The following is a 12973-nucleotide window of genomic DNA, read 5'->3' as shown; positions in this document are numbered from 1 at the left end:
GTGTGAGGAGCTCCTTGGTGGCCGAAGGGGGGGTAGAATGGAGACACAGCTAAATGCCGTGCTCCACATTTTTTTGCAGTGCAGGTGGCTGATTTGGGGTACTTTGTGTTGGGGCCCTGGAGCCAGGGCCGTTTCTAGACAATTTGGCTCCCAGTGCGAGATTTAAAAATGCGCCCCCCCCCCCATTGCTATAAAAAAAATTGCGTCCCCCCCCCATATAGCTATAAAAAGAAAAAGTATGCGCGCGCCGGAGGCGCGCGCGCTCCCGACAAGGCATGGCCTCATCTGATATCATCACGCCCACCACAGGGGGGAAAAAATAAAAAAAGTCCCCATTTTACACATTACAGCAGCCAAGTGTCCCCATTTTACACAGTGCGGCAGGCAGGTGTCCCCATTTTACAGAGCGCAGCAGGCAGATATCCCCATTTTACACAGTACGCAGGCAGGTATCCCCATTTTACACAGTGCGGCAGGCAGATATCCCCATTTTACACAGTACGCAGGCAGGTATCCCCATTTTACACAGCGCGGCAGGCAGGTATCCCCATTTTACACAGCACGGCAGGCAGGTATCCCCATTTTACAAAGTGTGGCAGGCAGGTATCCCCATTTTACACAGTGCGGAAGGCAGATATCCCCATTTTACACAGTGCGGCAGGCAGGTGTCCCCATTTTACACAGTGCGGCAGGCAGGTGTCCCCATTTTACACAGTGCGGCAGGCAGGTGTCCCCATTTTACACAGTGCGGCAGGCAGGCCCCCATTTTACACAGTGCGGCAGGCAGGTGTCCCCAATTTACACAGTGCGGCAGGCAGGTATCCCCAGTGCGGCAGGCAGGTATCCCCAGTGCGGCAGGCAGGTATCCCCAGTGCGGCAGGCAGGTATCCCCAGTGTGGCAGGCAGGTATCCCCAGTGTGGCAGGCAGGTGTCAAGTGGTGGGGGGGAAGGGAGAGAGAGATATACTTACATGTTCCGCTCTTCGGATCCCGCCGCCGGACGTCCCTCGCGCCGGCCGCCGCCGCCTCCTTCCAGGCTTCTCTCCTCCCTCTCCCCGAGCGCTCCTGCTCGAGGGGGCGGAGTTTCGTGGAATGACGCGTTTGCGTCATGACGTCACGACGCAAACGCGTCATTTCGCGAAACTCCGCCCCCTCGAGCAGGAGCGCTCGGGGAGAGGGAGGAGAGGGGAAATAACACTTAAAGTGCCGCGGCGGGCGCCCCGTGCGGTTGCACGGCTCGCCCGCCGCTAGAAACGGCACTGCCCCCATATTACACAGTGTGGCAGGCAGGTATCCCCATAGGCAGGTGCCCCCATATTACACAGTGTGGCAGGCAGGTATCCCCATAGGCAGGTGCCCCCATATTACACAGTGGGGCAGGCAGGTATCCCCATAGGCAGGTGCCCCCATTTTACACAGTGCGGCAGCGGCAGGCAGGTTTCAAGCTGAGGAGAAGGAAGGGGGAGAGAGAGAGAGAATACTTACGTCTTCCCGCTCTTCGGTCCCGCCGCCTCACGTCCCGCGCCGGCCGCCTCCTCCTTCTTGCTTCTCCTTCTCGCCTCTCCCGAGCGCTCCTGCTCGGGGGGCGGGGCTTTGCGGAATGACGCGTTTGCGTCGTGACGTCACGACGCAACGCGTCATTGCGCGAAACTCCGCCCCCCGAGCAGGAGCGCTCGGGAGAGGCAAGGAGGAGTAACTAAGTGCCGCGGCGGGCGCCCCGTGCAGTTGCACGGCTCGCCCGCCCCTAGAAACGGCACTGCCTGGAGCCTGCACATGTGACTTTCCTCTGTCTGTCATCCCAACACAACTTCAAGACAGGTATCCCGCCCAGTGCCAGATTAAGGTCCACATGGGCCTGGAGCTGAAATTTATGAAGGGCCTATTGTGTGCTGCCGCAGGGGGTGTGACCAGCACAGCAAAGGTGTGACTAGTGATGTGGGGGGTGTAGCCAGTGTTGTGGAGGTGTGGTCTGCACACGGGATGTGGCCTGTACATATGGTTTGACTAGAACCTACCTCTATTTCCCCCGCTTACGTGAACAGTGCAATGTGAGAGTCTATGAATGAACAAACCCCTTGTTAATGTGACTGTAATACAGATGTAGCCATGCTCATTGTGGCTACATCTGTACCGAACAAGCACTCTCAGCGCGGCTAGTGCGGACCTTTACGGTACAAGGTCTTTCCAACGTGGGCATACTCTGCTTGCTCACACCAAGATTACACATGCCCCCTTCTCTGCAGCTCTTTGTGTGGCAACGACCCCACATGACTATTATTTATTATTACCAGTTATTTATATAGTGCACACATATTCCGCCGTGCTTTACAGAGAGGAAATTTGGCCATTCACATCAGTCCCTGCGCCAGTAGAGCTTACACTCTATATTCCTTACCACATGTACACACAGACATATTCACGCTAGGATTACATTTGTTGGGAGCCAATTAACCTACCAGTATATTTTTGGATTCTGGGAGGAAACCGAAGTACCCGGAGAAAACCCACGCAAGTAGGGGGAGAATATACAAACTCCATACAGTTAGAGTCATGGTGGGAATCAAACCCATGACCTCAGTGCTGTGAGGCAGTACTGCTAACCATTACACCATCCGTACTAACTACAACAGTGTGGCTCTCTGTGGCATATACAGTGAGCGGGGTATGTATTGGAGGTGAACAGGCAACAGATTAATCCCTATCATTTCTGGCGTCCTGTGTCTGCAATAGTGGTGAAACATCAGCGGGGGTATGCATGGCAATACTAGAAACAAAGATCTTGAAACATAGTAACTACAGACAGAAACAAAATAACAACATATACAAACAAAATAGCAACATAGTGGTGTGCAGTACTACAAAGGAAGATAACGTAAACTCCGACAGCACAGAGGCTGTCATTATGTGGTAACAATAGGGAATCTTGGCCCTCATTCCAAGTTGATCGCTCGCTAGCTGCTTTTAGCAGCAGTGCAAATGCTAAGCTGCCGCCCTCTGGGAGTGTATCTTAGCTTAGCAGAAGTGCGAACGAAAAGGTTAGCAGAACTGCTCGTAAAAATTTTCATGCAGTTTCTGAGCAGCTCCAGACCTACTCCTACCTTGCGATCACTTCACTCAGTTTAGTTCCTGCTTTGACGTCACAAACACGCCCTGCGTTCGGCCAGCCACTCCCCCGTTTCTCCAGCCACTCCTGCGTTTTTATCTAGCACTCCTGCGTTTTTTAGCACACTCCCTGAAAACGGCCAGTTACCACCCAGAAACACCCACATCCTGTCAATCACTCACCGATCAACAGAGCGACAGAAAAGCGTAGTTCGACCTTGTGTAAAACTGCATAGTTTTGTGTGAAAGTACTTCGAGCGTGCGTACTGCGGCCCGTATGCATGCGCAGTTTTGCCATTTTTTCACCTGATCGCTGTGCTGTGAAATCGGCAGCGAGCGATCAACTCGGAATGAGGGCCCTAGTGCAGAAGACTGACAACCTACAGGACAGCATGAAAAGAACATATGTGGGAGAAGAACTATAATAATGCAATAACAGCACAGCGGGTATCACCAATAAGACAAGCCACACGCCAATTAATAGTATAATATCCCACAGCACAAGCATAGCAGTAATAGAACAAACATCACGGCGGCTGATAAAACACATGACAATACACAAAATTGCAGTATGTGAAATACAAAAGGACAAGAAAATTATGAAACAAAAAAATGAATAACAAATAAAAAATAAAATAGAAATAAAAATATTAAAAATACACATACAAAATAAACAATCCACAAAATGACAAATGTGATAAATAAGAGCATACAGCAGTGCCATGTAAAACGGATATACCCAACCCCTGTGTAATGTCACACAATGACCCAGACCTCAAAGAGGGCTAATAGGGGCTCCAAAGGTGGACAATACCAAAACCCCGAGCACACACCGGTGCAGTAACTAGCAGGCACAAAGGGGCAAAAGCTAGTAAAGGGCCCAGTGTACACAACAGTGGCCAAATATACAGAGATCAAAATAAATTAAATAGCCTGGTAAGGGTCTAAATCTACACAAAGAGATAGCGGACATGTGCACGCTGCGGTGCCATAAATCGTATAAACATTACACACACGCACATACATATATATATATATATATATATATATATATATATATATATGATGCCATCAATTTACCGGCTGTTGGAATCCCGGCGTTCAAGATACCGATGCCAGAATCCCGACACCCCGAAAAATGCCTGCGGTTGGAATCCCGAACGAGGCCTGGTATTCCCACTCGTGTGTTGGTCGACGCCACCACTTGAGGGGGAATAGAATAGTGTGGCGAGCGAAGTGATCCCACGAGGGTACGCGCTGCGCTCCCTACTGGCAGTCCTTATTACCGGCGTCTGTCTCCTGACTGCCAGGATCCTGAACGGCGGTAAAGCATACCAAACCCTTTCAAAGTCAGAAAAACCACATACACAGTAATAATGTCCCTGAAAAGTTGACCGCAATCTAGTCTAATGTATGTCTGCAATATTTCATTGGGTGATTCGGAGTGCCACCCACATTACTGTAGATAGATAGATAGATAGATAGATAGATAGATAGATAGATAGATAGATAGATAGATAGATAGATAGATAGAATTCCACCGTTCGGGATGCCGGCAGTTGGAATACTGATGCTGGAATCCCAACACTGGCCAGTAGACTGACGCTAGAATCCCAACATTGATCACAATATCGGCGCCAGAATTCTTACTGACGGCATCTCGATCGTAAGTATGGCGGGGAGGGTTAGGCTGTGGGGGAAGGGGGGCGGGTTAGGTTTAGGCACTACAAGAAGAGTTAGGCGGGGGGGGGGTTAGGAATAGGAGGACAGAAGGGGAGGGTTAGAATACTTACCTAGCAGGTGTTGGGATGCTATGCATCGGGATACCGCTGTTGGTCTTCTCTCAGCGCTGGCATCCAAAGCGCCAGGATCCTGATGTCATCCCACACACACACACACACACATATACATACATACATACATACATACACACGTGAGACAGGACAGCTGCAGAGAGGTTGTCTGGTCACCAGGGTTAGTGTGGGAGGAGGACGGGTGAAGGGTTTGTGACTGAACCATGACGGGGGAGTGGGAGGGAAGAAGTTGGGATGAATGTGCGGGATCACCCTGGGATAGATTGGGACTGATAAATGATGGGAGGAAGGAGGGGGATTTGAGCCATGACAGGGAAGGCTGGGGTAAACAGCTGAGAGGTGGTGGAGCCAAGCAATGGCAGGTATTGACTGAGGTGACCTGTCTTAACCTAGTATATAAATGCAAACATAGGGTTATATATACAGTATGAAGTTACCAAATATAATTGTTAAAATTGTCATTGTGGCAGTGCATACCTTTTTATACAGCACTGCAGGACATGGGCATCCCTAAGTTCCCCGATCAGCAGCAGCAGCAGCCGCCACATCCCGCACCTCGGTCACGATCATCACCTGCCTTCACGGAGCTGAGCGCGGCTTCTGCAGGCAGCTGTACTACAGGGCGGCACTTGGGTTAGTCACACTGCGGCATGTGCACTGTGACATCAGGGAGCAGCCGCGCGAGAGAGGCCGTCCAAGGACAGAAACTGAAAGTGCACTGTACCGCAGATCGGATCAGGAGATCAGATCCGATCTGTGATGAGGAAGGGGGGGGGGGTGCGTTGATAATATGCAATTGCAGGAGGAGAGGAGGCGGGTGAGTTCGCGGAGGCTCGGGTGCTATTGCTGGAGGAGAGAGAGAGATTTGCAGAGGGAGGAGTGGGAGTGACAGCTGATAGGTGGCCACAACATCCGTGCTCTTCATCTCTTAAAGAAGAGGAGGAGCACAGCTAAAGGAATTATGAAGGCAGCATTCATCAGCAGCGTTCTGTGCCGCCCTCCAGTGGCCGGCGCCCATAGGCAGCTTCCTAAAGCTGCCTAATGGTGGCGCCGGCCCTGGGGTCGGTCAAAGTCAAGATAACATCATCTGCATATAATGCAATTTTATATTCATGGTTGCCTACCAAAATACCCGAGAGTTTGGAGTTCAGTCGGATCTCTGCCGCTAACGGCTCCATTACCAGGGCAAAATGTAGGGGGGAAAGTGGACATCCCTGCCGGGTGCCATTTCTAATAGGTAGGGGTGGGGAGGAGAGACCATTTACCAAGATAGACGCAGAAGGGTTAGAATAGGTTAGAATAGAGCGAAGTGATGGCATTATAAAATGGACCATGCAATCCTATATTCTGTAAGGCTTGCTGTATGAAAGGCCAGGCTACTCTATCAAAGGTCTTTTCCACCACCAGAGCCGGAAGGGAGTCCCGATGGGAGATGTGTATGAGATCAATAAGGCGCCGTGTATTGTCTGCAGCTTAATGGTTGGGGATAAAACCCACTTGGTCCGGGTGAATTAATGTGGGGAGATAAGGGGCGAGCCGGTTTGCAAGGATTTTAGCGAATAACTTTAGATCTGTGTTTAACAATCAAATGGGCCTATAGTTTTTAATTTCTAGTGGATCACGGTCAGGTTTGGCGATAACTATAATATTGGCTCTGGTGGTGGCTGCATCAAGGGAGCCCCCCTCCATCAATGAATTAAAAAGTGAGTGCAACATAGGAAGAAGTGCTTGGGAATTTTTTTTATAATATATAGCGGTATACCCATCAGTACCCGAGGCGGAAGAGCGGCGAAGTTGCTTAACTGTAGCAAGGATTTCCTCGTGAGTGATAGGAGCGTTGAGTGTCTTAAGATCTACTGCGGAGAGTGTCGGTAGGTGACAAGAGGAAAGATATTGTTGGATAGCTGAAACATGGTGTGGAGCGGTAGAGACCTCAGAAGGGAGGTTATAGAGGGAAGTATAGTAATCTTGGAAGTGGGAGGCCATCAGTTTAGGGTCACATGTCGTGGATCCATCAGGGCATCTCAAAGCCAATATACGATTAAGCGTGCGTTTCGCACGTAGTCGTTGGGCTAACAGAGTATCCGCCTTATCCGATTTTTCGTAAAATTTCTGACGGATCCACAAGAGTGATTTGATTGTCTTTTTAGTGAGGATTTGTGACAATTGCCCTTTCAAGGCGAGAATCTTTAGGTATAGTTTGCGTTTGGGGAAGCGTTGATGACGAAGAGTCAATTAAGCCAATTCAGCCTCTAAGTCCGCGATCCATTTAGATTCAACCTTCCTCTGGGTAGACGTAAGGTTAATGAGGAGACCTCGCAGTGTTGCCTTATGTGCTTCCCATAGTATCGCTGGTGAGATGTCGGGGGAGACATTATCAGCAAAATAGTGGTGAATCGCGGCATCAATTTGAGACACGTTAGAGGACTTAAGAAGCAGGGGCTCATTAAGGCGCCACTTACGTGTAGTCGAGATTTTAGGAGGAGTAGCGAAATCAAGTAATATTGCATAGTGGTCAGACCAGGTGATCGGGATCACTTGAGCGCCCGAGAGGGTTTGAGTGGAATCCCTATCTACAAAAACGTAATCAATATGAGTATATATATCGTGTTGTGGGGAATAGTGCGTGTAGCCCTTAGCGGACGGGTAAAGTGTTTTCCAGCTATCATATAGGTTGTGAGCTGTGATGCATGATTGAAGAAGTTTAGATAGTTTTGTATGGGGAGAAGGCCCCAAGCATGGGCGGGATCTGTCAACATGGGGGTCTAATGTAGCGTTACAATCACCGGCCACAATAACCCAGGGATTCGAAAATTTAGAGAGATGGTCAGAAAACGTCTTAAAAAAGGAACCCTGCTGCATGTTTGGCGCGTAGACCGATGCCAAGGTGATGGAGGTTTGATTAAGGGAGCCGGAGAGAATTACAAATCTGCCATGGTCATCAAGAACCGTGTTTTGGACGACCAGGGGGAGGTCACGATGTACCAGAATGGCAGTACCCTGTGCTTAGCTGACATTGTTGAATAAAAGGCATGAGGATAACGTTTGGAGCTTAAAGAGGGGTGAGGAGCCCTAAAATGGGTCTCCTGCAAGAAGATGATATCCGCTTTTTGTCGGGTAAAAAACTGTAACGCCATGGAGCGCTTGGTCGGGGAATTGAGGCCATTGACATTAATGGATAAAACCTTTAGAGTCATGGAGGATAAAAAACAGCAAAGCTCAATAGAAAAAATAACCCTTGACATGGCCGACCAGGGAGCATTAGAGAGGGAAGAAAAAGACAATAGAAACGGGTGAGGGGGAACGTAAGAACGAACTTAAGGGATAGACCCTTTCCTGAAAGCGGGTTGGGTCCAGGAGTGAAGGGGCGGATGCCAGGTGGGCAGCCCCTTCGGAGGGGGGGGGTAGCGCCAATAACAACAAATAACAAGGAGAAAGAGGAACATAAGGAAAAAGGAAAGATACATTCTGCGAGCCAGGGCAGGGGGTGTGAGAAAAAACGGGTCAGTGAGTAAAAAGGAGCAGGGAAAGAAGAGAAGACATTGCAGACAATATCTATGTATATAATAACAGTGCATTTAAATGTGAATTCAACCAAGACATGTAAAGAACATCAAATAGTCATACAGCTATACGCAAATGAATCAGTGGTGGTTTGCAACAACAATAGTAACCAAAACAAACATGTCTAAGTTATAGGCCAGGGTAGTCCCTCAGAATTGAGCGGTGGATTAGCCTTACCAAATCAAGGCACGAGACCAACACAAAAAAGAGGGACCACCAAGGACTGATGTGCAGGAGATCTGGACAACACGTAGACCATCAAGCAACTAAAATCAAACGTGTAAGACAATGTAATAGGAAGGGGGAGGAACTAGCATGGTATAACAAACCTAGCAAGAGGACATCTAAATGTAAAATTAGTTAACCTATCCATAGAAAAGGAAACAGTAGGCGGGCATACATTGAAATCTATAGAAACCAGTGGCAATATGTAAAGAACCTAACATTTGGAACGGACAAAGTGTTTTTAGAAGACTATGTTGTCCTCCGGAGCGAAGCGGCACAGTAGCCGACCCACCTCGGAGCACGCAGCCATCATAAGAATGGGGTCACCATGGGCCGTCATACAGGAGTCCGAAACAGCACACAGTGCACTAAATCATAAAAGTCAAATACTCAAAACAGTGTACCATGAGAATAAAATGATAAAGGGGGGAACTAATGTGCAATGTCAAATATAGTAGCTGATCTGAAGAGGGCATCTCTACCGCTCATTTAGTAGACCATTCGGGGGTAGGGGCCACAGGTCTTCTAGGGGAGGCGATAGTGAGATGATTTCGTATCTCGTCAGGAAGAGAGTCAAAGATGCCCAGGGACCTGAGGAGGTCGTAGCCTTGGGCGGGCGTTTTAACCGAATGGTGGGAGCCATCTTTGGAAACATGAGGTTGGAACGGGAATCCCCACTTATACTTAATAGAGTGGTCTCGAAGGACCTTGGTGATAGCAGTTAGGTCTCTGCATTTTCGAAGCGTGGAGGGGGCCAAGTCTGTAGTTGGGTTCCGGAATAAACAACTGATTGGTGTTCCCGAGCCGCCATCATGAATTTCTCTTTTGTTTTGAAATAATGGAACCGCAGGATGACATCCCGGGGGGTTGAGTGGGGGGAGGACGTGGACGTAGCGCCCTATGCGCTCTATCGAGAAGGAGGAAATCTTTAGAAACCTCAGGAATCATAGTCAGTAGCAAAATGCAGGAGTACAGGTGCGCCAAATAGACAATAATTACAAATAAATGCTTGATATGGTAATAATCGAACTAATAATCATGTAGTTATCAAATTATATTTTATTCAATATAATGTTGTATCTGCATCAGCTGCATGCACATAGGAGCTTCTGCAGTTCTAAAATATTGGTTGTGGTTAGAAGGTGAAGGGGGGGGGCGGTGGGGGGGGGGAAAGGGGGGATTACGTCTGTGTACCTATGGTACAGTGACAAGTCTGTTAGAGTAAAAGAAAAAGAAAAACACTCAGATAAGTGGCGTCCCACCTCTGTAGTGTCTATGTTCTGCTGTAATGCTCAGAGCCTCTCGTGGGTGTCCGTAATTATGTCCAATATTAGAATGTTACAAAAGAAAATTTGGGGGTACCCCCGGAGGGCCGCTTACGGCAAGGGATTCTGAGTGTAGCTACTAGTTAGGTAGTGAGGGCTCCGGACATACCGTCCACCCCTGTGCTCTGATAAATCACGGTGTCGCTCTTATGAGCGCACCGTGGTTATCTGTGCAGTTTGGGAGGCGGTCACCGTCTTGGAGAGGGAGGAAGACAACTGCTTCTAGCCCTAGTGGGCTGTCTGCCGTGCCTTCTCCTCTCCTACAGAGTCCCTTACCTTGTCCTCGTAGCTCCGTCTGTTCTCCTCTTGCCGGCGGCCTGCTCCGTTCTTCCTCGTAGAGGTGTCTTCCTTTCGCTTCCGGGTCGCTCCGGTCACGTGACCGCGATGATCTCTCGGTGCAGGGGCTGTTCTTTCTTCACCCGTCCTCGTTTTCTTTTCCTTAAGGCTCTCTCCTGTCAGCAGCTGAATGATCTTGTTGGTGAGTTCCAGGATCTTCTGGTCACGGTCTCTCTCATGTATCAGTGAGTGAGGTGGAGGCACTGTGATGGGGCTGTGGGTCCTGCTTAGTCCGCCGGACTGTGCGTTCCACATACAGGAAGTGAGTTTTCATCGACTGCTGCAGCCTCCCAGTGTCCGTGGAGATCAGGGTTACACAGTAGTGAAGAAGATCTCTGGTGAGTGTGAGACACCCAGCAGCCATCCTCGTGTGTCAGGCGGACTAAGCAGGACCCACAGCCCCATCACAGTGCCTCCACCTCACTCACTGATACATGAAATATAATTTGATAACTACATGATTATTAGTTCGATTATTACTATATCAAGCATTTATTTGTAATTATTGTCTATTTGGCGCACCTGTACTCCTGCATTTTCCTATATTGATACTGAATTTTGAGGTACTTTTGCAACAGGTTGCAGCCTAAGGACAATCAAAATACTCGTACACACGAGCGCTGGACACCCCTCCTTTCAAATAGTCAGCAGCAAGCCTTCCAGAAAACTCGGGAGGCCCTCCATCGAGACGCTCTCCGGTATGTTGCGGATCCGGACATTGTTCCGGCGATTCCAGTTGTCCAAATCCTCTAGGTGGTCTTCCTGTTGGGCCAAATCCGCGCGTATCTCTGACAGCTCTTGTTCGACCACTACCTGATATTGGCAGACTTCATCCACTTTACGTTCCAGGGAGTCAGTGCGGGTGCCAAGATCAGCGAGTTCAGTTCTGAATTCGGCTAGGACCGACCTCATTTCTGTCTGTATGGTCTTAGTGACGATAGCAATTACATCTTGGGTCGTGAGACCAGCCTTCGGAGAAGGAGCATCATCGGCATCCGACATGGGGTCCACGGTGGGGGAGTTACGAGGAGTAGCGCCTGCTTTCTCCCAAGCCCGAAGGATACTAGAGCAGGGGTTTTGCGGTTCCTCTGTGACATAGTGGAATGAGAGAGGTAGATGGGTAGCAGCTGAAACTATTGGTTCAGTGGAACAGCTGGTACAGGTGTGAAATGGGTAAATGACTGCTCCTATAGACCCTATAATTAGTATCAAGAAGAGCCCCTAAGCACTATATGGCCGCAGAATGATTTAGCATAAAACAGGCATCATGTTTTCCTCACATCGCAGAGGACGAGGTAACCCAATCCGCGTTTACGTCGCGGGTGGCCCCGCGGGTCCGCAGGCAGCGGGAGAAGGTGTTCAGGTCACAGGGAGTTAGGAGGGGAGAGTTCCTCACCGCACCGTTGACGATCCGCAGCAGTGACAGTGCGGCTCCCGTCTCCCTCCGTCTCAGGTCTTCTGAGAGCAGCCTGCAGCAGTGGAGGTAAGATGGCCGCTGGTCAGTGTGAGGTGCCGGGGACGCAGTTTTCAGCTCAATCCTCCGGGTGGCTGGGGTAAGGCAGCTCTGTTTGCCTTTGAGGTCCACTAGCAGTGTGGGAGCTTGCAGGCAGTCTTGGAATGGGAACCAGCCATTTAATGTGTTGAATGCAGAGACACAGCATATGCAGTAGCCCAGCAGCAGTGTGCCTGGAGATCAGTAAGCGCTGCAGTCCAAATATGGCCGCCTCCTCCTGCCTCCTGGGCCAGGGAAACAGTGGAGGAACAGGGGCAATAGCCTGTGGAGACGAGGGGCATGAGGGAGAGGACCAAGGAGGGGTGCAGGGGCAGCTAATGACCGCTACCACACGGCTCCCCGGGCTCCCGTTTCCGCCGTCGCGTCCGCGATCCGGCCACGGAGCTTGTCGCCGGGCAGGAGTGAAAAATCTAGTCCCCGGCTTTCGGTTCAGGAGTAGGCCGCGGATCGGGAGAGCTCTCACAGGCCGTCCCGCGACTCGGGACGATTGCCGTGGGCTTGCTACTGCCGTGGGCAATGGCAGGGGTAATGCAGGGGCGTCCTGAAAGAGGGATTCCCACACTTTAAGGGGTGAGTAGAGGGAGCTCCCTGAGTTTGCTGCCGATCAGCTCTGACGCTAGGCCACGCCCCCCAGCTCCTTCTGCTATTAATGCCCATTCTACTCGGTCTGTTGGACCTTCTTGGGCGGACAGCCGTGGCGCGTCCGCAGAACCATTGTGCAAGGCGGCTACGTGGTCCTCAGCGAACATGTTTATTAGGTTCTATGCATTTGATACTTCCACCTCCCAGGATGCTTCCTTTGGACGCCGGGTTCTCATACCCGCTAAGGTGCGTCCCCTCCCTTGAGGAACTGCTTTAGGACATCCCCGATGTATTCCCTGTGTAACACAGTGTCTCCTGCTGCAGAAAAAGAGATTTATGGTAGACTTACCATGGTTAAATCGCTTTCTGCGAGGTACACTGGATTCCACAGGGCACCCACCCTGACGCACTTAGCTTCTTTTGGTTTGTGTGGCATTAGCAGCTAGTCCCTTCTCCTGTCTGAGAACGTGGTTCTATGTGACTAACATCTGCTTTCTCTTTTACCTGCTTCTG

This window comes from Pseudophryne corroboree, chromosome 6, assembly GCF_028390025.1.
Source record: "Pseudophryne corroboree isolate aPseCor3 chromosome 6, aPseCor3.hap2, whole genome shotgun sequence".
NCBI lineage: Eukaryota > Metazoa > Chordata > Amphibia > Anura > Myobatrachidae > Pseudophryne > Pseudophryne corroboree.
The sequence above is the reverse complement of the archived record's forward strand: the minus strand, read 5'-3'. Positions refer to the sequence as shown.